This window comes from Furipterus horrens, unplaced genomic scaffold (assembly GCF_987537825.1).
Source record: "Furipterus horrens unplaced genomic scaffold, mFurHor1.1.pri manual_scaffold_17, whole genome shotgun sequence".
NCBI classification, from domain to species: domain Eukaryota; kingdom Metazoa; phylum Chordata; class Mammalia; order Chiroptera; family Furipteridae; genus Furipterus; species Furipterus horrens.
Genome location: NW_028327187.1, coordinates 33583640 through 33610059, shown reverse-complemented (window position 1 = coordinate 33610059; position 26420 = coordinate 33583640). Strand labels below are relative to the sequence as shown.

At 36.8% G+C, this 26420-nt stretch overlaps 1 protein-coding gene across 3 annotated transcripts in view; it reads right to left on the bottom strand.

Annotated features, from left to right (window-relative positions):
- The window catches only part of TENM1 (teneurin transmembrane protein 1), a 730204-nt gene that overhangs the window by 529690 nt on the left and 174094 nt on the right, over nt 1-26420 (bottom strand). The gene's annotated exons all lie outside the window — the stretch shown is intronic.

Below are 26420 nucleotides of genomic sequence, written 5' to 3'. Positions count from 1 at the left end.
TCAGGGCACAGAAGGTGAGCCACATACCTGCCACTCAGCCTTGCCTGTACACACCTGTCTTTTCCAAATCCTTCTGGTTTTCCATTGTGCCTTAAGGTCCCTTCTAGCCATCTTTCAGTAAAACAACCTTCATTCCTTCCCTGGAAAGATTGCTGTGGACTGAACAACCAAACACGGTACCAGGCCTTTTATCTCGTGGGCTTTTATTACCTTCAAAAGTCATTCCCAGTTCCTCAGGGCTTTTTGGTAACAACCTGAGCCCAAGCATGTCTCCTTTAGGCTTGACATTCCAGTCAAAGACTTGGTCAAAAAAAAGAAGAAAATAAAACCTCTATAACTGGTCTTATTAGTTTTATGCAAAGAAACTTATGTCATTACTTACTTCTTTAGAATGCCAAACTCTGGAGAGATCAGATAGGGAGAAAAATATACAGTGTGGAGGAAAATCCTTGTCCTTCTAATATGCACTGAACTGGTATTTCTATTCATATTTTCATTTTTCCCCCACTAAAATTTTTTGTTTGTTTTTCCATTACAGTTGTCCCACTTTTTTCCCCCCTCTTGCTTCCTTGCACCCTGTCCCCTCCTTCTCCAACATTTAGTCCCCACTCAGTTGTCCATGTTCATGGGTCATTTATACATGTTCTTTGACTAGACCCTTCCCCTTCTTATTCCCTTCTCTCCCTCCCACCCCACCGCCTTGTTACTGTTAGTCTACTCCTTATTTACATACCTCTGGTTCAATTTTGCTCATTTGTTTGTGTTGTTCATTAGTTTCCTGTAATAGGTGACAGCATAAGTTATTTTTCTTTTGTTGCCTGGCTTATTTCGCTAAGCATAATTCTCTCTAGTTCCATCCATGTTGTGGCAAATGGTAGAAGTTCCTTCTTTCTTCATTTAAAATATGTTTTCATTTGAAAGTTAAACTATGTCTGTAGTATCATCAAAGATATTTAATTCACAGGCAAGAAGAATGTCAAATGCCTTGCAACTGGGTGTCTTTCCAATAAGACAGTCTTACAGATTTAGAGACTTGTTTGTGGGTTATGTTACATAAATTAACATGTGTTTTCTGTTTTCAAAGGGCATAAGCCTATGATCTCATTATCTGAGTGATTGTATGTATAGGCCTCACTTAATCCTGTTTGCAGCGCTGCCTTCTGAGACTCAACGGTTTGGCTAAACTAAGTGGCTGGGTTGGTGAAGAATGGGGTGGTCTGTGGACTTCACTTTAAAACTGGTTCCTCTTTTCTATCCTAATGGCTTTGACTGAAAGGGCCCAGAGGTCTGAGAGGGGGGAAACCTAAAATATCTCCCTCAGCCCAAACTAAGTATAATGGGCAAAAGGGTTTAGGACAGGTGAGATGTGCCTGGCACACCTTCCTCCAAAGAAGCTCCCCCTTTTTTTCCCTAATGTGGGACATTGAAAAATTAATCCCTGCCTTTTGTCATCTAGCAGTTATGGATTGAATGATGTCTTTTAACCCTTTTGCCAAATCTGTTGCCCCCAGAATACAACAAGAATATCAGCCTGTTAAACCAAGCATGCCGTTGTCCGGGGACATCCAACTGACCTGGAGTCTGCACAATTCTTCCCATGTGGGAAGGCCACCCTCCCCTCCACATCCCCCACTCTTATTAGGGATTTCTGGACCCAAGGGTAGGTAGGACGATGACCATGTCCAGCTTGAAGCAGTTAGAGGGGCATGAGACCTTCGCCCATTGTCCTTTATAAGATTATAAAGGGTCTTAATATCTGAGAGGGAGGGATTGTTATTTTTTATTGTTAAAATAATTAATCATTTATTTATTTAAAAAAAAGAATATATGAAAGGTTGAAGTGGGAGAGCTTGTATGTACCAACCATGGGCATGGATTTGGTGGGGGATTGCTGGGGGAGGTGGGATGCTGGGTGGAGGGGAGCAAAGGGGAAAAAATTGAAATTATTGTAACAATATAACCAATAAAATATAATTAAAAAATTCCTGAGGAAAACAGCGGGTTCGTTGAAAAATAAGTTCTCATTGTTGTTGTCTCTTTTTGTTTTTATTTCTTTTTTTTATTTTGGTAGTAAGATTTTATTGGGTTTATATGCTAAGAAGAAGACTTTGAGAGGCTTGGTGTTACTGAAGATGTAGAATAGATGTAAAAAACAATGTCATTAAAGTTCTGATTGAGAATTAATTATGATTTCTATGTTAGTGAATGCAATTTTTATATGTAAATTAATTATTGGACTGGATATCTGTTACATGCAAGGAAATAAAAATGTAGCTCTGAAAAAAGAAGATTACAAGTTATATTACATATATTGTAGGAATAAAAACACTAAGATGTATATATATTTTTAAAATTTTATAGGTGATATAATTGTGTTCCCATAGACTTTAATGTTTTTAAAAATCTTAATTGGCAGTAATTGCACTATTACATGTTAATGAACAACACCTGGCCCCAGCTGGGTCTAAAGAGGCTGACAATGTTTTTCTCTCACCTCTCTGGCAAAGAACTAAGCATATGCAATTTTTAAAGGACCTGCTTGCCAGAATTAACACACTCATAATTGGTAGGACAATATAAAATTAGTTCGTTCACATGTTTCACCATTCTCAAACAAATGGAAAATATTTTTCATGTTTAAAAGTTTTGTGATTCAAAGAGGAATTTATTTCATAGACTTGATAATTATTCATAATCATTAAATTATTCCTGTCAATGAATGTGCCAAAAACTGGCTGAATGGAGGCCCAAGTGGCCTCCTATAATAAGGGCCCACTTCCTGCCTTAATCCCTTGAAAATACTGAGTTTCCTTTGAAATCATTCAAAATCTATAATTAAATAAGTTAAATTTTCTGGTTCCTCTATCCTATGATATTTTAAATCATTACAGTTTTGATTACATTTCCCCTTACAACCCTAAAACCTATTAAGAGATATTCAAAAGTGACTTCTAATAACAAAGATTTTGCCAGTCAGAAAATGGCTCTTGCTAAACGTTTTTCTCCACTCATCTTAAAGACAATAGACATTAGCACAAACTACAACAAAACAAAACAAAACAAACAAAAAAAAAAAAAAAGAAGAAGAAGAAGAAGAAGAAGAAGTACCAGGTCCTCAAATTATATATGTTTCTAGAATTATGTTTTACCACGGAAAAAAATATTGACACTGCAATCCTATTTTTAAACATAGACCAACTATTCAGCAACTATTTATTGAATGCCTGATATCCTCAGCATTATAACAGGTATATTGGGGAGGGGGGTTATAGATACACAAGGAGAAGTTCCCTTAAAGCTGTTTATAATGTAGTTAGGGAGAAAACAATGATCACCAATGTTACTGAAAAATAGCATTTGTCTGTGTGATACTGGAAGTGCTTGTAGATGAGAGCAGAGAGTGTGCATTCAGGGAAGTCCCCATGGAAAACCATTTAAAGTGAGGATGGGGAGAAAACAATGTAGTGTCATCTATGTGCTGGGAAATATACTAGCTCCTTTACCTCATTCAAATTGCTCAAGGTTGCATGGCTATGAAGAGCTAGTAAGATCTGGGACAGGAATCCAGATATCACATGCACATTTCCCATTCAGCAGCATGCTAGGCTAGAAGGATGGAGAAAACAGGTAAGTTGAGAAAAACAACATGAGTGATGGGAAGAGTGATTCTAAAGTGTACTGTGCTGAGGAAATTATTTCAAGAGCAAGTATGTTGAGGGGTCACAGAAAATAACATCAAATAGATAAACAGGAAAGCAACAGATGACAGGGTAGTCCCCCATTATCCATGGTTTTAGTTACCTATGGTCAACAGTAGTCTGAAAGAATTAAGTGGAAAATTCCAGATATATTCAATCTATAAATTGCAAATTATGCTCCATTCTAAGAAGCATGATGAAATCTTGTGCCATCTACTCCATCCCCACCTGAGATATGACTCCAACCTTTGTCCAGGGTATCTAGGCTGTATATGCTCCCTGCCCTTTAGTAACTTAGTGGCCATCTTGGATATCAGATCCACTGTTTTGATATCACAGTGCTTGTGTTCAAGGAACCCTTATTTTACTTAAAAATGGCCGCAAAGCCACTCACATAACTTATATTACACTATATTGTTAAAATCATCCTATTTTATTATTAGTTATCATTGTTAATCTATTACTATGTCTGATTTATAAATTAAACTTTATCATAGTTACACATGTATAGGAAAAACATAGCATATACAGTAGTCCCTCTCTATACCGCGGTTCAGTTATCACGGTCTCACTGTATCACAGGATTTTTTAAAAAGTATATTTTATTGATTATGTTGTTACAGTAGTTCCAATTATTTTCCCCTTTGCTCCCCTCTGCCCAGTGCCCCCCTTCCCTCCAGCAATCCTACCCCACTTAGTTCATGTCCATGGGTTGTGCATATAAGTTCTTTGGTTTCACCCTTTCCTATACTATTCTTAACATCCTCCTGTCTATTTCTTACCAACCAATTATGATTCTTAGTCCCTGAACCATTTTCCCATTTCTCACACTCCCTCCTCCCAGCTGATAACCCTCCAAATGATCCCCATACCTATGATTCTGTTCCTATTCTGGTTTGCTTGGTTGGATTTTGTTTTTATTTCTTAGATTCAGTTGTTGATAGTTCTGAGTTTGTTGTCATTTTAGTGTTCATAGTTTTCATCTTCTTTTTCTTAACTAAGTCCCTTTGACATTTCATATAATAATGGCTTGGTGATGATGAATTCCTTTAGCTTCACCTTGTCTGGGAAGCACTTCATCTGCCCTTCCATTCCAAATGATAGCTTTTCTGGGAAGAATAATCTTGGTTGTAGGTTGCTTTTCATCATGTTGAATACTGCTTGCCAGTCCCTTCCTGCCTGCAAAGTGTCCTCTTGAGAAATCAACTGATAGTCTTATAGGCACTCTCCTGTAGGAAACTCTCTCCACCTCTCTCTTGCTGCCCCCAGGACTCTGTCTTTATCTTTCACCTTTGGCATCTCAGTCATAACGTGTCCTGGTGTGGTCCCCTCTGGGTCCAGCTTGCCCGGGACCCTCCATGTTTCCTGAACCTGTATGTCCATCTCCTTTGTAAAATTTTGGAAGTTTTCCTCATTTTTTTTCAATTCTTGCTTTTTCATTCTGCACTAGTTGACTGTTTTTTTCTTCCTTTTGTTCCAAATCATTGATTTGAACCCCGGTTTCCTTCCCTTAACCATTGATTTTGTGTGGATTTTCCTTTGTTTCTCTTAGCATAGCCTTCACTTCTTCTCTTATGCGTTTGCCATACTCAAGCATATCTGTCAAGCCTGTGAGCATCTTTATCACCGGTGTTTTGAATTCTTCATTGTTAGACTGTTTATCTCCTCATCTGTTAGGTTGGCTATCTCCTCGTTGCTTAGTTCTCCCACTGGAACCTTGATCCATTTCCCCTTTTGGGCCATACTTCTCTGTCTCCTTATTCTGACAGGGTCCTGTGTTTGTTTGCCTCTGTGTCCCAGGTAAAGCTGTTGCTCCTGTTACATTGGAAGGGGCAGAGCCTTAGGGATTTGTCAGTTCAGGGCGACCTGTTTCACCACGTTGTGGCACTGTATGTGGAGGAGGGGTCTGAGAGGGAACAACACCGCCTGCCCAGCACTCGCCCCTCCTCCAGGCACCCCTTCCACTTCCGCACTGACTGGTGCCCCTCTAGCTGCTGCCCTGACCATTGTTTCCAGAGTGGGTGGGTCCGCAGACATTCCAGGACTGTGGGATCCTCTCAAACAAGCGGACTCTGCTGAGACTGGCAGTTTCTGCCTCCATGCCAACCTCCACTGTTCTGCACAGTCAGAACCAATGAGGCCTCATTTTCCCCAGTGCCAGGACAGTGAGCTGCAAGGTGCCGTGAGGAGCTGGGAATGCTCCCCAGGTGTCTCTCCTTACTTTTTAAAACATGTAACTGTGCTTTCCGCCAGCCTACCGCTGCTGCTGCCACCAAACCGCGTCCTCTCCGCCCCGGCTCTGCCTCTCCTACCTGTCTGGATGAGTATTTCTTCTTTATATTTTTGTTTGCTTGACTTCCATATAGTTTGATTTTCTCGAACTTCTGGTTGTTTCCAGTTTTGAGGTAGTTGTATTCCTTCTTAGTTGTGAAGGGAGACGCAGCATGTCTGTCTACACCTCCATCTTGGCCTGAAGTCCACAAATGTATCATATCTCGGGATTTTTAAGAATATATTTATTTATCGCGGATTTTTTGCTATATCGTGCGACTTTGCGGTACTGTATATATATGTTGTTAAAGTTACATAGGTTTAAGAGAGCAGAATATGTTTAAGAACATAAGTAGTGTTTATAGAAGTGTGGAAAAGGTTAATAAGGGAGTGGGAAATGTTAATAAGGGACTGGGAATGGTTTATAAGTGTGTGGGAAGGGTTTATAAAGACTTAAAATATATATAAATACTAAAATCAATGTAAGGTTTCTACTTTGCGGATTTTCACCTATCACGGGGCGGTCTAGAATGTAATACCTGCAATAAGTGAGGGAATATTTTATAGGGTTCAGGACTATTCATGGTTCCAGGTATCTCCAGTGGAGATCTTGGAACACATTCCCTGTGGCTAAGGGAGAACTACGGTATTTATAACCTTCAAAGTCTGAAAGGAGAGTTTGTTCTTCCTGCAATGTAAATTCCAATCAAATGAGTTACATGGTGAAATGAAGCATCCTAGTTTTTCAGAGGTTGATCGGAAAAAAAGAAGTAGAGAGGAATGGGGCCAGTATTGTATAGTGGAAGTGGAATGTGATAATGCTAAAAAAAGGCAACTTCACTAAATAAGCCAGAACATAAGCTCTTCAGTGGCGCTACATCTCTAGCCCTTGGCATATTACCTCTATATTAAGTGCTAAGTAAAATCATGCTGATTAGCATAATAAATGAATAAAGCAATGAATGATTATGAGAGATATATGTGACACCATGGACATTAACCACACTGAAATTTAGCTTGAAAATTAACTAAGAAAATACTTTGGAATGCAAATGAAATTAGTTGTGCTAATAACCAATGAACATTTAAATCACTTGTTAACAGTTGTTAAATAGGCTTAGTACATAGTAATGAGCGCTCAAAATAGCACTTCAAAAAATTAAAGGCAGGGAAGGGAGAGAGGGGGATAAGTAAGGGCAGGGTTTAGTCAAAGAACATGTATAAATGACTCATGGACATGGACAACGGGGCGGGATATGACTGTGGGAGAAGGGGTGGGCTGGGTGAGGGGGGAATAGGGGGAAAATGGGAAAACTGTAATTGAAAAACAATAATAAAAAATTAAAGGCAACTAAAATAAGATAGTACTCCATATATCATTATCAATAATCTTTAAAATATCATGTTTGGCCAAAATGAAAAGAAACTGGTGATTTCAGTCATTGAAATATATTAAAGTTTATTTTACATTCCTATAGAAACATTCAACTCTAACTTAATCTACCTAACAAATGTCAGGACTTTCTCAGTAGGATTGGTGAAAGGATCAGTATCATTAAATTTGGTAAGTTTTTATAGATCACTTTAGGAAAAGAGTCCCAATTTGCTTCAACATACCAGAAACAAGTATCACAACAACAAAATCTTGATGGGTTTTCTTCTCCCTTCTTATTCTGTTTTTACTTCTATATGAATACACTATCGTAACAAAAAGTGTTTTTATACATATAATATGACATAGTTTCTCAAGCATGAAATGAATGCTTATACAAAAATCATTTTATGAAATAAAAATACAGTATAGAAATTTTGAAATAGAAGATGTAAGTAAGTACTTTTGATTAAAATAAAACAAAACACTGGAACTTTCCCAATTATATAGAAAATTGGCCACCCGACTTTGAAACTCTTAATAACATAATATTTTTCCTTCAGATTTCTTGATTAGTAGGTATAGTCTGTCTTTGCCAGTAAGAATATTTTAAAAGTATACACAATAGAATATTTTAAAAAACAAATTGTATACAAGCACATACCAATTTTAAAAAACAACAAACTGGAAAAAGTATTTGCAAATTAAATTCCAAATAAATGATTGAGTTTCTTAATATATAAAGAGTACCTACAAAGAAATAATAAAAGACCAACAATCAAATGTGATAAACAACATGAGTAGTTTCTAGAAGATAAAATATTAATGGCCATCCAACATATGAAAAAATAACCTCATTCTTAATAAGAACATTGTTAAATGAAAATACAATAATACTGAATTTGGAGTCTAGCAGGTTGGCAGAATTCAAGAAATTTGAAAATACCGTGTATTTGCAAGTGTTTCAGGAAACAGACACTCTCATATATTGCTGACAGGAATTCAAATGGGTCCAACTTCTCTTGATGGCAGTTTGACTATATGTGGCAAATACTGCCAATATTTATTGAAATTAAAAATGCACAGCTAATTTAGAACAAAAATTCTATGTCTAGAAATTTACACGAGGGAAATCACACATATTAAAATATTAGCTATAGTATGTTTTATAATAGCAAATGAATGACACTAACTTAAATGAAACTAAATTATGTTATACTACATTTGTGCAAATGGAAACTTGGTAGCTGTGTAAAATAATTACCTTACACTTTCTTAAATGACAAACCACAAAATGTGGTACAGTGAATCTGCACCTATAATTCTATATTTACACAATATCCCTGAAAAGGTACCTAAGAAACTGGTAGGAGTGAATGATTTCAGAGAAACAGGTGGGGGTGGGGTAAGTAGAAGGGAGATATTTATCTTCACTGGATATCCTCTGCATTAGGTTGAAGTATAAGAAATTGCCAATACTGAACTGTTTTTGATATGCAAAAACAGCAATTTCATATGATTTTAAAAATACCATTACAATTTCTATTCCATGCATGTGTTAGTAAAGGGTAAAGGAGGTAAAATACATGGTGATGTAAGGAGCCTAGACTTTGGATGGTGAGCACACAATGCAATATACAGATGATATATTATTTTGTACAATTGTATACTTGAAACTTATATGTTATTAATCAGTTACCCCAATAAATTTAATTTTTTTAAAAGGAAGTTTTTTTTTTTTAAAGCTGCATTGCAAGCAAAGATTTTGTTATTTCTTACCAGAATTAGTATAGTGCCATCAAATGAGCTTAGTACCTGGTTAGCAGTGTAGATAGATGGCTGGAGAATGGCCAAGGGGGAAACAGCATAGTTTTTCTTTGGGAGGTAGTTGTAAGTTAGAGGTTAAGAGCCCCAATTGCTGAAGTCAGACTGCCTAGGTTTGAATCTTGGCTATTTGACCTTGGGCAAAGTAGGTAACCTTTCTTTACTTTAGCTTCATCTAGATAATAGAGATAATAATAGTGCCTAACTCATCAGGCTATGGTTGGATAAAAATGACAAAATATCTAATGTAACAGTATGATCATTGTTATTGTTATTGTTAACATGGCTAAGTCACTTTTACAGAGCTTCAAACTCACTTTGATCCTTTTGTTCTCTCATTTTCTTCCCAAAAAGCCCACCTCAACTGTGCTTTGTTTTAGGTCTGTTTACCCTCAGATTATTTGAGCTTCTCCTGCTCTGCTCCATATACCCCCAGCTCCCATTCCCAGGTCTCCACATCAGCCAACTCTTCCCTTGTCTCTTCATCACAGAGGCAGCAGTGGCTCCCTGCCATTGCTTAAAATTACAAGGGTTCAGTATCCCACGTTTAGCTTTTCACTTCCTACATTACATGTGTAACCAAGTTCCAATATTAAATGTCTCTGTTTTAATTCCTACTTCTCTTTTCCTGGTTAATTCTTGACTGATACAGTGGGGCCAACACAAAGAGGTGTGTCAAAGGATAGAGGATAGGCAGGATATGATTGGTATTGGTGACCAGGAATCATTCCAGTTCCTCATCAGTCTTACTTCACTGAATCCTACGGTATGAGCTCACACTGAAAGTAACCTCCAATGCTAGTATTCAGTAATGTTAAGTCTTAACAGGACTTAGCATTTTCACTAAATCAAGCAAAAATCTTATTTCTGACTTGATGCATACATCTAATGTTTTCATCAGCGAGTGTGTTAACTATTAATTAAAACTCTAGAGTCAATGAAAGGCAAATACCATATGATCTCAGTTATAAGAGGAATCTAAAGAAAAATATAAACTAAAGGGCAAAATAGAACCAGAGGCACAGAATCATGGAACAGACTCATAGCTATAAGAGGGGAGGGAGGAGGTGAGGACTGATTGAAAGAAGAAGGGATTAGTCGACATATATGAAGGAACTGTGGACATGGACAACAGGGAGGGGGCTGATTATGGAAGTGGGGGGCTGGATTGGTGGAAGGGGGCAAAGGGGGAAAAAGTGGGACAACTGTAACAGTGTAAACAATAAAAAGAGAAACCCCTCTAGAGTAGGCCTAACCAGTACTGAAAGAGAATGCAAGCATTCAGTAGTAATGCATAATCAGTTGACTATATTTATGACTGTTACCTCATTATTTCCTAATGAGGAGTTCGAGAGGCTATGCATGACTGTAAATGCCAGCAGGCTACTACATTAATACCTTGGGTCTTTCAGAATCAGAATAGTGTTATAAGAAATGCTTATTTATACCCTCCAAGGAGCCTGCTTGCATAAAATAAAAGGTCTGCTCTCTAACTATTGTCATCAAATCATATGTAGGCTAATTGTAGATAAATAAAACTGATCAATGTAACTTATAGTGTTCCTCAATGCTCATAAAGACACTTTTCAGTTTGGTAGCATGAAACAATGCATTACAGAAACTTTCCTAAGACCAAGACACAGCTGAGTTACTCTGTTAAAGCCAGGGATTTTTATTCCAACACTGGTTTCATTACATGGTAAATTATAATGTCCTAATTGGGGATTTGCAAAACACCAGATAATATTAAATTTTAAATGACTATTGTCCTCTGAAATAGTTGCCAGAAAAATTATAGGCAAACACTAAATAGATTCTATTTTGTCTTTACAATACCATCAGTATGTACATAGCACTTTATAGTTTAGAGATAATTCTCAATAATAAGATTCTTTGTTAATTAAAAAGAAATAGTTTAGATAAATAAAGAAAACTTTATCTAAACACTGTACACAGGCAAATAAAACTGATTTAAGACATTGTGAACTGTTCAAAGAAACAGAATCCTTCAGTGAAACAATCTGAAGAGATTTGACAAATAGGTACTTCGAAATTAGATAGAATAGAAACACTTGTATAAAACAAAAGGGAAGCTGAAAGGGAACAAAATTTTGCCATTCTAAAGCTGCCCTTGGGATATTGATTTTTAAGCTGGTTATTAAGAAAAAAGACTCACAAAGAACTTTTGACCCTCCCCCCTTTCTTGCCTAAGATTCAAAGGGAAAGACCTACTCCAGGAAGGAAATCTTAGGATGTTTGCCTTAGTAGCCTAATTTGAATTCAGTATGGTGGACGGAAGGGTGTCTAGTAGGGACAAGTTTACTAGATTTCCACTATCCCCACCCCCTTCCCCACACTATGTCTCGTTCTTTTTCGATTTCCAAGCAAACATTTACCTGCCATGTGTGTTCTGTTCTTCAGTTACCTACAAGTTGCTAATTATCATAAATACCCAATTTTGCCCCATTGTCTTTGGGATTTTCATGCTTATGTGAATTCTTCATGTGCACCTGTTAAAATTTAATTTTTTCCTGTTAATCTGTCTCTGTTAATTTGATTATTAGCCCAGCTAGAACAATTTAGAAGGTGAGAGGAAAACTGTTATTTTTTTAGCACCCACAAAGTAAAATAAATGGAAGATTCTTCTGTATGAAAAATAAAATTTTTCAAATTTTAAGCAGTTTTAAAGTCAATTAGTTTACTTAAGGGTTAAATATATTTGAAAATAAGTAAAAGCATTTTAAAATATAAAGGTATGTTCATGAAGAAGAACTGGATATGATATATAAAAATAAACAGAACATGTTTATGTTTATGACTCTTTTGGAAATCATTCTATGTGTGAATATATCAAGAGATGACTACAAGGATGAAAATCATAAAGCTGTCATAAAGACAAAACAAGTCATTGGGCATAAAATGGTAATTATATCAGCATCACTGGAAAGATGTTAAAGTAGGTATTGATAAAATACAATAATTACCTTTCTTTCACACTAATTTCCAAAAAAACCTCATAAGAATTATGCTTAATATATACATGTATGTATATATGTGTGTATGTATGCATGCATTTGTTTGTGTATATAAACAATACCTAATGTTTACATGCTATATTCAATGTATATATAATATTTCAACATAGGCTACAGAAATATCCCTAAATACTTGCTTTTGGAAATATACAAGAATGACTCACAACTTGCATGTCAGTTATTTATATGTAAATGAGTGCTTATAAAGTACTTGAAAAAACTTTGGGTTCTCTCAAGTATCTTATGCCCTTTGCCACCTTACTTCAAATCTGAATTTGCTTAACAAATCCACAGCTTAAACAGAGCAATGGGATGTGCCCTAGCTACTGCACTCAGAATCATAAATAATTGAGTTTCAGGATTACTACAGAGAATTTATAAAATGAACCATTTTCTGTAAAACTTTTAAAATTATCTTATTTATTTCAGATACATATTTTATCATTGTCATTTGTTACTAACAGGACAAAGTAATTTTCTAATCAAATGTTTGTATACATTCTATACAAAATTTGCCAGTTTTCAAATCATGAATCGTACTTCATGTGTTCCTAAGTTTATATATATATACATATATGTATATGTGTGTGTGTGTGTATTTTTTTAAGTTGCCTTCAGATTTTGTGATATTCTCACAGCAGCACCAACTATGAGAGGCACTTTACATACACTATCTCATGCAATCTTCACAACAAACCTCATGTTAACTGGGATTCTCTTCATTTCACAGAAGAGGAAACTAAGACTCCAAGATGTTAAGAAACTTGCTGAAATTGCACAGCAGTTAAAATGACAGAAGTAGGATTCTAATGTGTTCTTTTTACACTCCAAAACTTGTGCTTTCTCTACTGTGCTGTATTGTCTCTCCATAAAATATTGAAGAGTGAATGAGAGAATTGGCAAAGGATAACAGAGTACAGTTGACCCTTGAACTACATGGGTTTGAACTAGGCAGGTCCTCTTATCCATGGATTTTTTTTCAATAAATATCTGTACTAGTTTTGATCTGCACTTGGGAGTCCCCTGTTGTGGAGGGCTCACTGTATGCATTGATCTGTGCCATTATATACAGGAGACTTGAGCATCCTCGGATGTTGATATCCACGGTGAGTCCTAGAATCAATTCCCTTTGTATACCAAGAGACAACTTAAATGTTTGGAGAGTCAAAGTTATAAACAGATATTCAACTGCCAGGGAAGGGGGTAACCCCAAACCCTGAGTTGTTCAAGGGTGAACTGTATATTAAGACATTAACACCATAACCCCACCTTTATCCCCAAGAAAGAAAAACTTCTAGAAAATGTTATGAGATTATTATACATTTAAACTAATATATTACACCTCCATTTATGATTCAACACACAAAAAAGTGATGGTTGGATTTTTTTTTCCTGGGGCCCTGAGAAAATCTTTAATCGGCCATCCAAAATTTCAAGAATGTCCTCTAGATTCTATTTACTGAGTCAGGAAAGCCACTGATTTTTTATTTGCAATTAAAAGGGAAAAAATAAAAAATGAGTTGAAGTGTAATGTCCTGTTAACTAGACAAGTTAATTATTTAATACACTTGATTTCCTGAACATCTGTATTAGTAAAAGCTTTCCTCTATTTAGCTTGCTTTTCTCATAGATTTATAAGGTAAATAAATGTAGTATTGCAAGTAAAGAGCTTAGGACAATGCTTGACCTGTTACTTGAATTCTTTATTGTTATTGTTGTTCATGCAACTAGAGGTTACCAAATGCCTACTATGTCCCAGGCACAATTCTAGGTGCCAGAGATAGAGTGGTAAATAAATCAAAGTTCCCACCCTATTGAAATTTACGTTTTGGAGATGTAAGTATGATGTGATTATGTGGTCACTATTTTATATATATATATATTTTATCATCGTCATCACCATCTGTCAACTAACCAACTAACAACCAAGGATACACATTTCTGAACTTAATACCATGACTACATATGTCCTCTCACTATTAAGTACACCTATTATAGGACATAAACTCTTTTAGAGCTTTCTTAGGGAAGTTGTCTCTGAATTGCTGGAGCATCTGAAAGGATAGTGGACTGGGATTTCCTTGAGCTTAAAAAACAGTTTGAAAGAACTGCTTTATATGTCAAATTGCTAATAAATGTTTAAATAACAAATGCATGTATGGCAGGAATTGGTTTAGGATTTGTTTTTATTATAACCTGATAATGAGGTTTTGGAGAGAGTAATTCTCAATCATCTCAAGACTTCTTCAGAGGCTACTGTCATTTATAAAATTAACCTAGGAGTTCTGCATGACCAAATTGGCTCAGGTCAGTAAACAGGAAAAAGCTGTCAGGTTGTGTAAGACTACTCTAAACATTAAAGAAGCATTAAACAATTTGCCTAAGAGCAAATACAGTAACCCCAGAGTGAGGTTATTGCAAGGGTATGCATCTCAGGACAGTTTTGGACAAAATAAAATAATGATGACATGACTCTGGGGAAGTCTATATATTTAAGATAATCCAACAACTTTTAAGCAATCTGAGCACAAATTTAAGTGCCTCCTCTTAGATTAATCAGGCTATGAATTATTTTTATTATTAATAGCAAAATCAAGAAGGGTTTACCTGAAGATAATATGAGAAATTCATCTGAATTTCAAAACTTACAGGTGCTTAAAACAATACCAAATTTTAAAATATTTTTCTCGCACTATTTTAGGAAACAAGTCACTTAAAAAAATAGGGCAATAAAGAAAAGGTACAGGAAACCAGTGAATTTTTATAGCACTTTAAAAATCTCAAAGTGATTCACCCCCAATTTAATTATGATATTCAACTCCATGCGGTGGTACTCTCCATTGGTTATATAAGAAAACAGATAGCTAGGTTGAGTGACTTGGCTAGAGTCACTGGCATGTCATTGATGACATTGGCAGAGTGTAGACCAGAATCCAGAATTGACGCAAGATCATGTGTTATCAATGATTCAACACCTAGAGTCTTAGGCTATAATTCTTTCTTTATTAAAGTTACCAATATAGGCTCTTCTTCAGGTGATAGGCAAGAGAACATAATGCCTGAGAGAGTAAGAGAAAATGTTTCTGGCCTATATAATTGTAAGAAATGTCTTTCCCTTCTTTAATTACTGCTAACCTTAGCCCTCTCGCATGCATAAGCACCATGAAATTCTCAAGTTCCAAGTTTTAAAATTAATCTGAATGATATTGGGCTATATGAATTTAAAATATCCCAGCTCCATTCCTTTCTCATATATCAATGTATTTTTTTTCCTAGTGTACTGCCCTGATTTCAGTTTTCTGACAAGCAGCCCATCATTTTTATTCCAATTCTTCACTGCATCAGACTACTCATTTCTCTTTCTGCTTGGCTTTTACTTACACTTTTCAGTAAGTCATACATTATTTTCATGTCTTACCCCACACTGATTGTGCTAATTAAAGTTCTTTCCTCTCTTACCCAAAGTCAAAGACCCCCCCCCACACACAAACTTCAAACACACACAGACCTTCATTTTTTATTCTTTCCAATTCATCTGATGAGGAGAGATACAGATGTGAAAATAGCATCCAATTTAGATCTTCTAGGGGATTTAGATAGAACAAGAGAAATCTCACTTTTCCTACCAATAATCACAAGGTCCCAGAGTTAGAAGGGTCCTTGAAAGTCACCTAAAGCAATCACTTGAAAATCTTAGATAATCATTGTCCATGAAATCTCATCATTACTGGGAATTTGAACTTCTCAAACTTATGTTTTCCTCCAGTGCTCTCCATTCTTTCAGTATAACTTGATACTTTACATTAGGTATTTAGCTACATAATTCAAATGACCACATACTTTCTTTGGGATCATTGTCCCTTTAATGCACCACCCTCACATTGCAGGCAGGGAAACTAAGGCCTAAGAGAGAAGGAGACACCAGCTTAGGGTCACATGTCAAGGTGGTGGATAGCCTGAAAGCCACATACCCTGCCTCATAACCTAGTTCCTGTCTTCTGATGTCACCTATACTGAACATATTATATTGCCTTGTCAAGTATTGTTTCCTCATTTGAGCATCTTTTCTCCCATTCAGTAAAGGAAAAGATCAAATAAAGGCTAACTTCTCTCTTCTGTCTTTAAATAACCTTCCACAACATCTAGAACAGTATCTGGGACACAGTGGTTAATTTATCAAATTTCATAAATATGCTCTTTTTTTTGTCTCCTAATTTTCAAATTTCTCAGCATATTAAGATTAAACATATTTAACAAAGGCTTATTAAATAATCCCCTTATTTGTCATTTATCAATATCTTGTACTTATCATTTAGATGACCATCTCACTAACTCCAAGACTGATTTAGCATTGCGATTAAGATTACAGAAGACAAGTGATCACAACAGACAGGTGGCATGTATTTCCATTCTGAGTCACAAGTAAATCATTATGTCAACAGAATACAGAATGAAAAGTTGCTTAAAAAATAGACATTTATGCACAGCACTCAAAATCCCCAATTGGTATAATTCCCAAGCTTGGATAAGGTGATGTGCCCTTTCTTATGTAAGATGACCATGAAAAACTGGAGCAATTAGGAAAGTTCATATTATGAAAGCTATAAACTCCCCACAGCATTGAATATTACCCATTTAATTTACGACAAAACATTTCACAAAAGGAGAATCATTATTTAAAATTTCAAAATGAACCTGCTGAAGATGCTTTGTGTAAAAGATTTTTAAAAGGAAAAGGAAAAGGATTTAGTTTACATTAAAACGTTTCAAGCAATGTTCCCTTGCCACTCTATTGTGAAATGTATTAATTAGAAGAGCAGGGAATTCAACACAGGTAGATGCACTGGTTTTGTAATTCACTCTTTTATAGCCCATCTCTTCATAGCCTCGGAAACTTTGGGACAAAGATCTGAGCTTTAAGCAGCTAAGGAAGTGTACTTAGTTGATAGCTTGACCTAGTGCTTGGGAATGGTTTGGTTTCTATTCCATACAAATAGTGAAAAGAATATATTGGGCTTAAGCCACTTGTGTCGTAGAACATTCACTGCTAAGGGGAGATGGATCACCCATCTAAGATTAGTAGGGTACATTTACGGCATGCTCATAATAATGCACTGTGCAATAGTAATACTAGCTGGGGCAGACTACTAGCTCTCCACCAAAATCTGTTTTCCCTTTCTTCCAAGGAATAAAGTTATAGAAATCACATGGCTGCCCAGTCACAGACCACATTTCCCAGCCCCGTTTCAGCTAGGTGAGTACACATCCACCAATGGAAGCCTTAACACATGGCAAGTGTATTCTCCCACTCTCCCTTTCCTATCTGCTAGAATTAGGATGTGGAAGGAGCAGTTATAACCACCCAGATGATAACGGTAGATGATGAAACAATGTGTAGAGATGAATCTGTGGCCTTACATGACTGTGTGTAGCAGAGGTGTCTGCTCACCCACCTTGGCCTATTACATGAGAGTACAATAATTTTCTTTATTGGGTTATTTTGTTTCAGCAGCTAAGCCTTTTACCCTAACAAATGTAACTTAACACTTATATACCAGAAACTCCTTTAAAAACTTACGATTACATGTGTCCATTGCATCCCACCTGCTTGTGCCAAAGTGCTCCCTGTACTTTGGTTCACAACTGAAGGACAACTTCTCTGCAAATCATTTCATGATTTACCTCCAAGCTTCCCCCAGCTGAACATAACCTTGTTTGTTCTGTTCTCATTGGACTTCTCATTTTCTAACCTCACAAAGTAAGTTCTGTTTGTCTATGTCTTCTACCAGAGTAAACTTCATGAGAGTGACTTCCTATCTTATTCTCCTGTGTGCCTTTTAAAATACCAGTACTATGCCTTTCTCAAGAAGTGCTTATTGAGCCCTAGGCAACATGGTTCAGTTGGCTGGTAGTCATCCCACAAACTGAAAGGTTGCTGGTTCAATTCCTGGTCAGGGCACATGCCTGGATTGTGGGCTCCGGGTTCCATCCCTGGTTAGAGTGCTTGTAGAAGGCAACCAATAATTTTTTCTCCCCTTCTCTTTCTTCCTCCTACCTCTCTCTCTAAAATAAAAATAAAATAGTATTGACTACAAAAGGAAAATTTTAACTTAAAGGAAGTGCTTATTGACTAACTGAAGAACTGAAACATTTGTGCTTCATGCTGTCTCTCTTTCTCTCAAATCAATAAATAAAATTTTTGTAAAAGAAGTGTGAAATAGTAAAAAAAGAATTATTTATAAGTCCAAAAGACTGTGATGTGAATATACTATCCATATAGATTATTTTTCTATTCCCTAAAAATAATATTTTATACTTACAAAGTAATGTGGGTTTCACATACTCATCACCTGGAGATAACATCATAAACAATTCAGTGAACAATCTGCTGGTTGACTTAAAACATATATAATTATGTCTTCCAAGAAATTGTGATCATTACATAGATTGTATTTTATGATTAGCTTTTTTCCACTTAATATATCATGAAAAATGTCTCGTTTCATTAGTCTTCTATTGCATTATGGTTAATGATGAATAATGTTCTACTGTATAGACATGCCCTAATTTATGTAACCAGACCTATAATATAGGATGCCCCTCCTCTTTGTATCTCTTCATTCCTCATATTTATTTCATTTAGATATAATTGCACAAAATGTAGGGGTAAAAATAGTAATCAATTATGTAATAAGGTATTTTATGAGAAATTTGTCATTTTGTCAAAATATTTCTTAAACTTTAAGAAGAATACTGCTGCTTCTTTAGCTTAGCTGATTAAAGGTAAGTGAGACAAATGTCCTGCATGTATGGTTCTGTGTAGCTGTCAGCGCACCCTTTCCTTAGCTGCTAGATCCACTTCAGACATTTTTTCAAGCACTTTGTTGAAGGCCACCAAAGATGCACAACATTAATTGTGTTTAGTAGCCACACAAATGGAAGCAAGAACCAAAAAGGTAAGTATAAGATGGAGTATCATGTGCGTGCCCAAATGGACATCCTGCAATGAAAAGTATGTGCACCTAATTCCCAATAATTATACCATTTTCAAAGCCAGCCTTAGAGGTATTATCATTTCCATGATCAAATAACAAGACTAAGTTTCCAAAAAGTTAAACTGTCTAAGATCACACAAATTTGGTAAGGGGCAGCTCCAGGACTTGAAATTATGAATATGTTTGGCTTCAAAGTTCACGCTGTTCACTATTTCTAGGCTGTCCTTACTCTGTTCACATAAAACAATACAGGAGGATGGAACTTTGAAAATTAAAAACACAATCAATTTAATGTGCAATGTTACTTGTTATCTTTTATACTTTAAGGTCAGAGTAATGCTCTTATTTTTAAGTATATTTTACTGGTTACACTATTACAGTTGTCCTTATTTTTCTCACTTTGCCTCCCACTGTGCCGTACCCCGCTTCCCTCCAGCAATCCCCCTGCTTAGTTCATGTCCATGGGCCATGCGTGTAAGTTCTTTGACTTCTCCATTTCCAATACTATTCTTAACATCCCCTTGTTTATTTTGTTCCTACTGATTATGCTTCTTAATCCTGCACCATTTTCCCCTTGCTCCCCTTTCCCCTTCCCAGAAGATAACTGTCCAAATAATCTCCATTCCTATGATTCTGTTCCTGTTCTGGTTGTTTGCTTAATTTGTTTGTTTAACTTTTTAATTTTTTAAATTTATTTATTATTTTTCTATTACAGTTGTCCCACTTTTTCCCCCATCGCCCCCCCCCACATCCTACCTTTCCCTTCCCCCACAGTGTTTGTTTGTTTTAGATTCAGTGGTTGATAGTGGTAAATCTGTTGCCTTTTTAATGTTTATGGTTTCCTTCTTCTTTTTCTTCAAGTCACTTTAACATTTAATGTAATAATGGCTTGGTGACAATGAACTCCTTTAGTTTTACATTCTCCAGGAAGCACTTTATCTGCCCTTCCATTTTAAATGATTTGCTAAATAGAGTAATCAAGGTTGTAGGTCCCCACTTTTCACCACTTTGAATATTTCCTTCCAGTCCCATCTAGCCGGCAGAGTTTCTTTTGAGAAATCAGCTGACAGTCTTATGGGAACTCCTTTGTAGATAACTGCTTTTCTCTTACTGCTTTTAAGATGCTCTCTTTATCTTTAACATTTGGCATTTTAATTATGATGTGTCTTGGTGTGGTCTTCTTTGGGTCCAACTTATTTGGGATGCTCTGTGCTTCCTGGATTCATATGACTATTTCCTTCACCAAATTAGGAAAATTTTATTTCATTAATTTTTCAAATAAGTTTCCAATTTCTTGCTCTTCCTCTTCTCCTTCTGGCATTCCTATGATTTGGATGTTGCCATGTTTGGAGATGTCCCAGAGGTTCCTAACACTGTCCTCATTTTTTTGAATTCCTGTTTCTTCTTCCAGTTCTCGTTGAATGTCTACTTCTTCCTTATGTTCCAAATTGTTGACTTGAATCCAAACTTCCTTCCCTTCACTGTTGGCTCCCTGTACATTTCTCTTTATTTCACCTAGTGTAACTTTCATTTCTTCTTTTATGTTTTTGCTGTACTCAATGAGTTCTCTAAGCATCCTGATCACCAGTGTTTCTTTTAATTTTTTTTTATTTTTAATATGCTTTATTTATTATGCTGTTATAGTTGTCCCAATTTCTGTTCCCTTTGTTCCCCTCCACCCAGTGACTGCCCTCCAGTTGTTCACCCCCTTAGTCCATGCCCATTGGTTGTACATATAGTTCTTCTCAACATCTTCCTATCTACTCCACTCCCTCCTACTATGCTTCTTAATTCCTGTACCATCTCCCTCCCTTTCCCCCATTTCCCCTCCCCACTGACCTCCCCCCATAATGTTCCCCATACCTATAATACTTTTCCCACTCTCATTGTTTACTTAGTTTGCCTTTGTTTCAATTCCCTAGCTTCTGTTGTTGGTTGTTACAATACAGTTTTTATTTTAATGTTCACATTTTAATGTTAACAAGTCCCTTTAACATTTCATATAACAGTGGTCTGGATCGGAAGAACTTCTTCAGTTTTACTTTGTCCTGGAAGCACTTTCTCTGCCCTTCTATTCTGAATGATAGCTTCGCTGGATAGAGTAATTGTGGTTGTAGGTTTTTGCTTTTCATTCCTTTGAATATTTCTTGCCAGTCCCTTCTTGCCTGCAGAGTTTCTTTTGAGAAATCAGCTGGTAGTCTCATTGGGACTCCTTTGTATGTAATTCTCTTCTCTCTTTCTGCTTTTAAGATTCTCTCTTTATCCTTAATTTTTGACATTTTGATTATAATGTGTCTTGGTGTGCTTTCCCCTGAGTCCAGTTTTTTGGGGACTCTCTGTGCTTCCTGTACCTGTAAGTCTATTTCCTTCCCCAAATTAGGGAAGTTCTGCTTCATTATCTTTTCACATAATTTTTCAATTTCTTGTTCCTCTTCACCTTCCGGCAACCCTATGATTCGGATGTCAGCCCGCTTATAGCTATCTCATAGGTTTTGAGCCTCTCCTCATTTTCCTCACTTTTTGTTTCCTCTTTCTGCACTGGCTGACTGTTTGTTCCTTCCCTATGTTCCAGTTTGTTGATTTCATCCCTGGTTTTCTTTCCCTCACCACTAGTTTCATATGTGTTTTTATTCATTTCAGCAGGATTAGGCTTCATTCCTTCCCCATCTTGTTTAAGATTTGCTGTCAGGTCTGTAAGCATTTGTATAACCAAAGCTCTGAACTGTGCCTCAGAAAGATTTCCTATCTGCTGAGCCATTAGATTAGATATTTGATGGCTGGTCAGCTGCATCACGGGGACCTCTATCATGATCTGTGCCATCCTGACAGTTTTGTGTTCATCTTTGCTTCCTGGACTGGGCTGTCACACCTCCTATGCTATAGCGGGAAGAGCCCCGTGCTCTCATCACTACTGGGAGACCCTTCTCACCACACTGTGGTGCTTTGTGTGGGCGTGGGGATCCAAGATGAATTCCTACTGTTGACTCTCTGCTGAGAGATCAGGACCCTCCTCCTCCAACCCCACGCCCTCTGGCCCTCATAGTCTGAGGCAATGGGGATCTGCCTTCCCTGGCATTGGAACCGTGAGCTGACAGGTCTGGTCTGCAGCTGAGGGTGTTCCACAGGCGCTTCTCTCCTCTCCTTATATAAGGGTGTCTGTACTTACCGCTGTCCCGCTGCTGTCACCACAGCTGCCACTGCCAGCACAGCTTGACCTCTCCACCCTGGCTTCACCCCTCCTACCCATCCGGATGAGCACCACTTCTTTATAACTTCATATGTTGGACTTCCATGTAGCTTTATTTTCTGGAATTTCTGATTGTTTATGGTTTTGCAGTAGTTGTATTCCTTCTTAGTTGTAGAGAGAGATGGAGCATGTCAGTCTAGGCCTCCATCTTGGCTGGAAGTCCCTGGGCTCAAGCAGAGGGAGAGCAGAGATGCTTGGGGAGAATTTGGGGTAGTGGCTTTGAGGAGAGAACTGAGGGAACAGCCGACGGGGTCCCAGTGCTGACTCATTCCCCATACTGCAGGCATACCATCCTCATCACCAGTGTTTTGAACTCTGCATCTGATAGGCTGGCTATCTCTGTTTCGTTTAGTTTTCCTGTTCTTTTGTTCTTTTCTTTCATTTAGGTAATATTTGATTGTCTCCTCAATTCAGCAGCCTCCCTGTGTCTGTTTCTGCATATTAGATAGAGCTACTTTGACTCCCTGTTTTAGTAGTGTGGCTTATATAGAAAAGGCACCAGTAAACTGTGTGGGGCAGAGCCTTAGGTAATTGTCAGGGAGTGGTCAACCCACTTCACTGTTTTGTACCTGTGTGTGGGTGTGGGGGGATTCAGAGAGGGGACAATTGCTGCTGCCTGGCTTCTGGAGGTCTGGCTGGCACTCACCCCATTTCCAGTACTTCACCAAATTACTCTATGTGCCTGGCACCTTTCCAATTGCTGCCCTGGTGGTGAAACCCAGAGTGGGTGGGTTTGTTTGCATACATTCTAAGTCCATGTGGGCCCTTTAATCGGCTGAAATCTGTCAGTTTCTTCTGCTGTTCCAACTCCCACTGGTTTTTACAGCCAGTAGTAATGGGGTTTTACTTTCTTGGTGCTGGAACCATGGACTGTGTGGTCTGGCCTGGGGCTGGGATTGCTTGCTCACTAGGTATCCCTCCTAATTTTTATCCACCACATGTGAATGTGGGACCTTGTGTTCTGCTGCCATCGCTGCCTCTCCACACCGTATCACCTTTCCACCTGTCTCTGTGATTCCACGCCTCCTACCCGTCTGTGTGAATGTGGCTTCCAGAAATCCTTGGTTGTCAGACCTCCATACAGCTCGATTTTCAGACAGTTCTGGGTGTTATTAGTTTTGAGATCTGGTTGTAATTTTTTCTATGGTTATGTGAGGAGGCGAAGCGTGTCTATGTATGCTTCCATCTTGACTGGAAGTTGTCCAAAGAGTAACATTCTTCTTAAGGACAGCATTCTTTCCAACTAGAGGATTTCTAGAAATAAACTGATTTCACATATCAATTTTTCCCATACCAAAAGTGAAATTAAAAAAAAAAAAACACAGAGATTCCTTTTTCATTACACTTGTCACTTCCACTAAAATACAAATGATGGAATAGGAAGGTAATGAGATACAGGAAAGCAAGGAAAATATTAGTTATTTTTCATCATCATCATATTACTATTTGTTATCATGCAGTTAGTGTCTTAACTCTCTATTCATGCTTCCAGGTCTGGGCTGAATGAAAATATTTGTCATGTATCCAGGTTTGACCACAAAGACTCACCAAACCAAAGCCAAAACACTCCATTAGGGGAAAGACTATGCTCAGTACCATTTCTTCCCCTCAAGCTCTTCCCAGAGAGGCAATAATGGAAGATTTGGAAAATATTATTATGCTATAGATTGATTTTGGATTGAATGATATTCTACAAGTAGAAAAGATGATTATTGCTTTCATATATGAGTCAACTTTCTTTATCCTCTCTTAGGTGAAAAATTGGGAAGAAAGTATCAATCAAAAAAGATCCAAACTATTCAAGTTCACTACCCCTACACATTTTAATTTTTAAGTCAATGGGTTGTAATATCCATGATTAAAGATAAAAGAATCGCCCTGGCTGGTATGGCTCAGGGATTGAGCATCAGTTTGCAAACCAAAAAGTTGCTGGCTTGATTGTCAGTCAGGGCACATGCCTCGATTGCAGGCCAGTTCTCAGGTTGGGGGCACGCAAGAGGCAACCACACATTGATGTTTCTCTCCCTCTCTTCCTCTGTTGCCCTGTCTTTTAAAATAAATAAAAAAAATCTTTATAAAGAATAAAATAAAAGAATCAAGCATTAATTACACAAATGTTTTTCCTTTTGAGCCTTTCTGATTTCCAACTAACCATTCATTACATTTAACTACTATGAAATGTGTGTGCATAATATACATTTTATATCATTTGAAATATGCATCAATACTTAATACAGTTGTTCCTGTAAATAAAGGCAGGATCTGACCTTCAAGTCTGTCATCAAGTTTATATTACTTTAAAAATTAATCAAAAGTAGAAATGGTAAATAAAACACAAAACCACACTTCACCAACAAAATTAATAAAGACTAAAAAATATTAAAACTCAGTGCTGGGGAAAGTAAAAAATAAGACAGATACTCTCATATATTGTAATATAAATCAGTTAAGTTTTTCTGTAGATTTAGTTGAAACCATAATAACAGAAATCTTAAATGTGTTTATTCTGTTTGATCTATTATTTTATTGCTGAAAACCCTCCGAGGAGATAATCTGAAATGTAGGCAAAGATTCATGCAAAAAAAGTAGCCAATGTACAATGACTCAAAAATGTTTAAAAAATTGAAGACAACCTAAATATGCAGTGTCAGGGGAATATTTAAGTAAACTATGAAAAATTATAGAGTCATTACAATAATTTCCAAAAAGCAGTTTACTGGTATTACAACTTACACGTGACTAGTGTTAAACAAAAAGCAAGCTATAACATTACATAAATAGGATATACATGAAATAGGAAATGAAAAACCTGCAGAAAAATAAGCCAAAATGTTGAAAGTTTTTCCTTCTAGATTGTAGGAGAATAAACTCTTCCCCCTCTTGCACTTCATACCTTTTTGTATTTTTAAAAATTTATTGCTCTGTGCTTTCTAAATTTTCTACAATAATCATCTATTTCCTCAAAAAAAATTAATTCACTTGATATAAAAAAATTGGACTCCAAGTGTTTTGAGAGAGCCAATATTTGTGAAGGTCACATGTTGCCCACTGCCACATCTCTTGGCTGTTTCTTACACTAGTGATGTTTCAAAGAACAACAAACAAAAACAATACATGTTTCCAATAGCAAAAATGTGTCACTTCTCCTCAAACTGCAGATTGTTTATAAGAGTAAATACTAAGTGAGATGAGTCAGAAAAAGACAAATACCATATAATTTCACTCATGTGTGGAATCTAAAGAACAAAATAAACAGATAAACAAAACAAAAAAACAGATACAGAGTAACAAATTGATGGGTGTAAGATAGAAGGGGGGTTGGGGAGCTGGATGAAAAAGGAGAAGGGATTAAGTACAAATTGGTAGTTACAGAATAGCTATGGGGATGTAAAGTACCGCATAGGGACTATAGTCAATAATGTTGTAATACCTGTGTGTGGTGTCAGATGGGTTCTAGACTTATAGAGGGATCATGCTGTAAGTTACGTGATTATCTAACCACTATGTTGTACACCTGAAACTAATATAATCTTGAATGTCAAATGTAATTTTAAAAAGTTAAAAAAATAAAAGAGTAAAGCAAGTCAAGAAAGGTGAATTTGCTAAAACCTTTAGGTGGGTTTTCTGTTTTTTATTTTCAAGCTTACCTGGATGACTTTCCCTCTTCTAGCTGTGAAGTATAAGGGGACTCAATATGGAAATATAAATACTACTCAAGCAGCCCTGTACAACAAAGGGGACTTGCACACCAAACCTGGGAAGGAGCAAAAACATGCTTGTTTTGAAGTGAAGTGTATCTGAGGAGTTAATTCTTGTGTGAAAATTTTGCTTGGGAGTGCCAAATAAAACTCAGATATTTGGTTCAGATCCAAAGTCTGTGACTTTCTCTAAAGTCAAGATTTACATTTTTTTTTTTAATATTAAAGAAGACCAGTGACTATGGGATTTACACCAAAGTGAATAAAACTATCTCCTGCT